General features: G+C 37.3%; 1 pseudogene; it reads right to left on the bottom strand.

Moving 5' to 3' along the window:
* Positions 1-5,051: 5,051 nt before the first annotated feature.
* Positions 5,052-6,775, bottom strand: LOC145218591 (uncharacterized; annotated as a pseudogene).
* Positions 6,776-7,215: the final 440 nt, after the last annotated feature.

The following is a 7,215-nucleotide window of genomic DNA, read 5'->3' as shown; positions in this document are numbered from 1 at the left end:
AAGTTTTTAAAGTACTTTACGGGCCAGTGGTTAATAATGATATCAACAGTACAGCGAACTGAACATAACCCAATTGGTACAATTCAAACAAAAACTAGCATCTTACTACGATTAAGGGGCCATTTGAAGTTTCTTTGCTTCAAACATTCCAGCAGCCTTTGAAGCCGACAGCAGGGTTTTTTGGAATTATAGAGTTTACAGAGTTTTACGGCCCTCCTTCTACAGAGAACCCATCGAGCATTTCTTCTTGCATCTGAAATAAGTTTAATAAGTAAACAAAATCTTGTTCAAAAAAAGCAACCCATTTTAGCTGAAACATTTTTAAAAGAGCTTTGTTTACAAGCTTTGTCAAGCATAGCGCTTGTTTTTTTCACGACTTTGTCACTTAAAGCAGGTTTTCTAACAAGCTTTGTGCAGTCAACTATAGCACTTGTTACATGCACGACTTTGCACATTTAAAGCAGGTATACTAACGAGCTTCGTGCAGTCAACCACAACACTTGTTACATGACTATTTCCAATCATATATGTTATATCATGTTAATTTTTGAAACTGCGGAACGAATGCAATAAACAGTTAGACATCTTACCGGTTATCCATACAACTGCAAAGACTAGAATCAGAATTACGGCCAGAGTTCTCATTTTGAAAAATATTCCAAGTTCCTCTACCTTGTGGACATGCAAAATGAAATGGTTCCTCCTAATCTAGCGCCTTCTATATATACCCGTTGGAGCGAACACTACTCGGGTATTTATTGGTACTTTACCAGCCGGTATTTCTCCAGTTGAAACAACCGCTATGAATGACGCAATAGAGTAACCTTATCACAGCAGATGTTTAAGCTTTTTAATAAGCCTGGCGTGTTCAAATTGCGCTGCTAAGTGTACCTAACATCTTTAGGAACAAGACATTAATTAGCTGACAAATTCAGCACGCACTTAAATCAGTCTGTATATTTCTTATTGCAAAACACTTCGGAAATCGATTTCGCCCTAATATATGGCATCATCAGTCCTTATTCAAATAGAATCTTAAGAACAAGGATGTCCTCAAGATGACATGCCGTTTATTTTTTCCTAACTCGGAATGAACAATGAGTTTTTGTGTTTTTTTGCTTTGCAATAAGAGCAGAAAATGTGGTTTATAAACTCTAGATCAGTGGTTCTCAACCAGGCCCGATGCCCCCCCAGGCGGGCCACAGGTGTAGATTCACCAGAAGCACCCACTAAAAGTCATTTGCTTTATTAATGCGCACGATTAAGTGAGTGTTGCAAATAACTTTATTCCCTAATTTATTCGACTATTCTACACACTATTTGACTATATTGAGGTTTTTCACGGTTACAGATTCTTTTTTACTCTGTTCGACCTGTTTAAAGCCGATATTAGCAACGAATTCCAACACAGGTTGCCATTTTAAGTTTTTAGGGGGCACACGACTTACAGGGTGACTTGAGGGGGGCCAAAAGGCCAAAATATAACTTTTAGGGCACGGTCCACAAAAGGTTGAGAACCACTGCTCTAGACCATTGGTTTTCATTCTCAACCGGTGGTATGAATAACATTAGCGGTAGGCTAGGAGCTTAAATTGCGTTTAGCTTTATGCAATACTTAATTCAAACCACATCATAAAATGCAACGTTACTGGGCCTACTAATTAGCCCTGACTTTGGGTAAAACTCATGTCGTAAACAGTCCTTTGAAATTGCTAACCTTGTTGAATTCAGAAATATGACAGGCAAGTCAAAAAGAACGTTACTAGCTCTTAGTCTACTAAATCAAACAGGGTTTAGATCAGACGTTCTTAACCGGTGGGAAATTTAATGTTTTTAGAGGGAAATTATGTAAGTCAGGTAACCAAACTCGGGGCCCGAGGGTCGAACCCGGCTTTGAATTAATCGTTGAAAGTTACTTTCCTAACATTTTTCCGCAACAACATATTAGATTAATGTTTAACCTAGTTTTACAAGACGCATAAAAATCAAACGTCCGTTATATTTTTTTTCTTCACTCACAAACGTCCGTTAGAGGGCGGTATTACCCAAGTTTGAAATATTACAAAATCTTACGACAAGCCTGCATATAGATACGTTTCGATGGGTGGCGCAAAGAGCAAAAATATCTCTATATAAAGGTATACCTCTAAAAACGCTGACGGTTAGGGCGATTTGGGTTAGGTAAAGTAATATATTAAATTAAACTTTAAAACTTAGGCTAGTTCCCGACTTCTTAATTCACAAACAACAAGACTGATAAATCGCGATTTAAAAAAAAGAAAAGCGCTTCGACATTTTAAATTAGCATGACTTGTTAAAAAAACTTGTTTAAAATCATTCTTCATAGTCGACAAACAAAAATGCTTTGTAACATTTAAAACTCATTGTGATGCAACAGGCATAAATTGTCAGCGGCAAACGTTACATCACAATGCAATGACTCTTTCTTCTGTTCACGATGTCTTAACCCAGTGGTTCTGAAGGAAGGTCCATAGCCTCCCAGGTGGGCCGCGAGCTGTGTTTCGTGGGGCCACGGGTGTATATTTACAGAAACACCTACCAAAAGTCATTTCGTTTTTACTTTATTCCCTAATTTAATCGACTATTTCATAAAATATTTGTCTATGTGGAGTTTTTTAACGATAACGGATTCTTGTTTTCTCTAATAGACCTGTTTAAGCCACAATTAGTACCGATTTCCAACACGAGTTTGCTATTTGCATTTTTTAAGGGGGCCACGGGTCCTAGAGGGTTACTTGAAGGGGGGCACGAGGCCCATAAGTTACTTTTAGGGGGCCACGGTCCACGAAAGGTTGAGTGCCACTGCCATAACCCAAGCAAAGGCATTGAATTTTTGGTCCTAGACCGAATCTGGTTGCTATTTTATGCACCATGCTTAATTTGGTTGCGTGTTAATGAAAAAGGGGCAAAAATACCTTAAACTCAAAGAGGTCCACCATAGGCGCCGAGTAGGCGGTTGCGGGGTGGCGCCGCCACCTTGGGTTTGTCAAGCACGGTGGCGGTCACCGTGGATATTTTGTTTGTTACGCAGGATCCTACGAAACATCGTGGAATTTGAAGAAAAATAGGGGGAAAATGCGTTTAAACTGACGTGCTGGCGAAATAGCAACAAAACGTTCCTAAAAACTGCAACCTGCTTGGGTTAGTACCGTGTTTATGACGTCTAACAAACAATTTTTTGTCAGTGTATGTTTGGCCATTATTGCATACAATACGAATGTGTTGTAATAAATGGTTATGTCACGTGACGAAACATTTTTAAACGTTGTTAAACCATAACTAAACGTTACAGCAACGTGTTCCCAAAACTTTTTTTTTTTTCAAACATTTTTTTTTCCGAAATTTTGACAAACGTATTCTATCGTCATACTTTACATCCGCCACCTTAGAGGGTGAGGTTGGCGCGTCAGGACGTCGAGGCTGTAACCGAACGGAACACTTCCTCTAAACTCACACCTACACGAAAGTACGTATAGGCGATAAAAACAGGTATGACAAAAAAACACAGCCCCGGTTTTCGTATTCAGTCGAGGGCATCGTAGGGGGACATGGGTCAAAGGATCAAATCAATGTCGTTTTGTTTGACAGCTGTCTGTGAAAATATTGCTAGCAAGTCAACTGCTCGAGTAATTACTAGACAACAAATCACACAATGCAAGTGCTTTTGTTAGTTAACACACAAATGCACGCACACACATACCAAAATGGGTGTTTGTGGATGGTTAGTAGCTCTACCGTAAGCATATTTCCAAAATGTTTCCGAATTCGAACCACAGGGCTTTTTCAGCCAATCACAGCAGCGGAAATCTGCGGGTTGCCGTTACGTCACGTCTAGGTCGCTAAGCGGTTACTTTGACTTCAGTATTGTCGACGTTGCAAGTTTTATGTCAGTTTTGATTCCAAAAAACGTTTTTACAAGTCAGAACATGGTGAAGACTGATGCATTTTGGATGTTTGAACTGAAGGTAATGTTTATTAGGTTATGTATAGCAGTAAGTTATACACACATAATTTTTATTAAGTGTAAAATCACTTTTGTGCAATATATGCATCATTAATGTTATTGTTAGATTAAGTCTGAAATAGCTTTTGTGCAAAATATTTTCTATTATTAATGGTATGTGTTTGTTTAGGATAGCAACGTATCCCCTTCAATCAATCAATGTCAAAATTTACCTTTGTACCGTATATTTTTTACTTTTTATGATGAGCACTGCATGCAGGCAAGTTTGCATGGCATAAAATACGTGTATTATGCCTCATTGTCTCTAGTGCAAGCACATATGATCAACACAATTAAACACATTATGCATGCGATACCTTGGCAGTTGGGATCAACAAACTGTTCTAAACCTACAGAGATGAATGGTATAATTGTACACAGCGCTGTTCTAACATAAGTGTAGGCTACACTTGGCATGCCATTTGCATAGTTGTTCCAAACAACTCCCAGTATTTTCAGTTTTGAATGTTGTTCTGTGCGAACAATGTAAATGTTATTTGTTATTTTTATTGTGCATGCTGGAATTTTGCCGTAAGTTTACAATAAAACAGAAATGATCTTGAATAGAAAATTGAAGTAGTGTGCTTGAGAGCAAATGCAGGATTAAAAAAAACTACTACAGTATAAAGTAAATTATGAGAAGATTTACTTGTGCTAGCAAATTTATTGTTTTTCTTGGTACATTGAAATGATAATAGTCCCAAAAAATGTTGTGAGCAGCTTTTTCTCAGTTATTTTATTTTTCTTGTTTACACCAGTTTTGTTTTTTTATTCATTTATAATCACATGTATGAAACAAAACACCTTTTTACTTACAATACTCTAAATTAGGGTTAGCAAGCTTGGCTATTGACAGCACTCTATATTACCAGTCATATTTGTCAGCAAGTTAAATTAGTTTGTCTTGACCTTGCTACACAGGCTATTTATCTTCCTTCATGGTTTACATTATTTGCAACTCTTTATATGGAACAAAACAGTTGTACCTAAATTAAAACATTATATCACTCATTTCGACAGTCCTCCAAAAGTTTGTTTATTATGCATGCAGTAACCACAGTTAAAAATAATCGGTCAACACAGTTCTATAAAGTAGATCCAATGGTCTATTGGTATAACATTCTCCATAAAAGTCAATATGTTTACTAGTACAATCACTTTAGTTATAGCTTTATAAATACAGGCCTGAGCTCTGGTGGCTTAAGGCACACTAAGCTATAGGTAATCACTTTGGAGCATGGAAAAGTAAATTCTAATTGTTAAACAACAAATATGATTAAGCATCCATGCAGGTTCTGGAATAGCAAATAGCCCAACTTACAATCCAATCAATTAATCAAAAACCAATTGCCCAAATCTACAAACCAAATTAGGTAATATTTTTTTTTGTACCAACCATACCAAGAAAATATATCATTTTAATGTCAGTACCAAAAAAACTATGTATTTTGCTCCCAGCATTGCGGCTGCCAATTGAGTTTTTTCCAAATGAATGAAGTGCTGATCTCATTTGTGCAACAAAATGAGCAGAATAGATAGAGTTCTTAAACCTTTCTAATGCTTCATTAGTTTTCTTTTAATGAAAGTCACTAGAGTGCTTGGTCTTTATAAGCTCAGAACACTATTAAATTTAAGAAAAGTTCTCTGTAGTGTAGTCCGGACATTGAGGCACTGGTTTATGTGAGGGTCCAGCAATGCTATCAGACAATGAAGTGGGTGGATTGATTTCCATGGCATTTGAACAGCCACCATGATCTTGTGTAGATGTGTGGTGGCCAAATCACTAAAGAATTCCACAGATGGTGCCTGCTCCTGACCCAATGCAACGCCTGCATACATTTGCTTCTGAGGTGCTGATCCCTGATACATCCCCAATTGGACTACCACATAACAGGACTGTAGATGAGGCATTAGTCTGATCCAGATTGGTTGTAGAAGCCACAAACACTATCTCAGAAGATTGCAACATCATTTTGTGGATTCTTTCCATGATCGGACTTACAATGGCACGAACATAAAATCCTTTAAATTGCTCAAGGCAGATCTTAGCCTCAGATTCATCGGCATACTTCTGTACAGCACAAAACAAATTTATACCACTTTATGCCCCAAAGTTACATTTACGCCACTGATCCCAGAGATAGAAGAGCAGGATTTTGGATTATGGCAGTTGTTAGTGACTGCACTTATTCCATCTGTAACAAGCAACTTGGTCTCATGGGTTTGTAGTTTGTAATGCTTGAGACACTGACAATCATTGCTAAAAATACATGAAGAAAATATTTTTTGTAGATGCACTGATCTTTAGCTAACCAAGGTTTCTGGCAGCTTTAAGCAAGTGATTTTGGTTAACTGCAACACTTACTATACATGGATGAGTAGAAACCAACTTTTCTGATGTTTAGTTGACTTGGTGTAAAGTTTGATCTTAACATCCATAGACACAGGACACAAAGTGTTGAATTTGATGCACCAGTTTTATGTTGGCAAAACTGATTAAGATGGCATTTAAAGGTTTCCCCAAAATATTTTAGGATTGAAAAATGTTTTGTATACATTCCAGCTAGTACTAGAAACTACACAAAAAGACTCAAGCCACTCGTCCCATTCTTTTGCTGATTGTAAGGTCAGTCTAAAAAACATTTCTTCATTTCCTTTTGTTACTAATTTAACTCCAAGTTCCACCATTGCTGCAGGGAATCCACTTAACAATATCAGATGATTATTTACAAAAAAGCTTATGATTAATTATTAAAAATGCCCCTTAAAATGCTTTTAATTTAGTAATACAATTATAAAACCTCGCACAACCTTAACTTTCAAATATAGCAACTCAAGGCAGATTGACTGGTTACTACGCAAGCTGTCGTCTAATTGGTTCAATGAGTCGACTACGCTGATTGGTTAAAAAGTCACATGACCCAGGAAAACCCGCCTTTGTGATTGACTTAAAAAGCCCTGTGGTTCGAATTCGGAAACGTTTTGGAAATATGCCTACTGTAAACAATGCTGTAATCTTTACGAGTCGTGTTGATAGTTCCGCATACACAGTGTTTCTCAAAAATTTTCGTTTATTTCAAAACGGTCCCTTTGTCATTATTTGGAGGGCTCGCGGTGGTTATCTTAAGCCTGAATGTGTGTTTAGAAAACGAAAGTTGATTGCAGGAATAGTTAGTTACACAAAATCCAAA

This window comes from Phallusia mammillata, chromosome 3 (assembly GCF_965637545.1).
Source record: "Phallusia mammillata chromosome 3, kaPhaMamm4.hap1.1, whole genome shotgun sequence".
Classification (NCBI taxonomy): Eukaryota; Metazoa; Chordata; class Ascidiacea; order Phlebobranchia; family Ascidiidae; genus Phallusia; species Phallusia mammillata.
The sequence above is the reverse complement of the archived record's forward strand: the minus strand, read 5'-3'. Positions and strand labels throughout refer to the sequence as shown.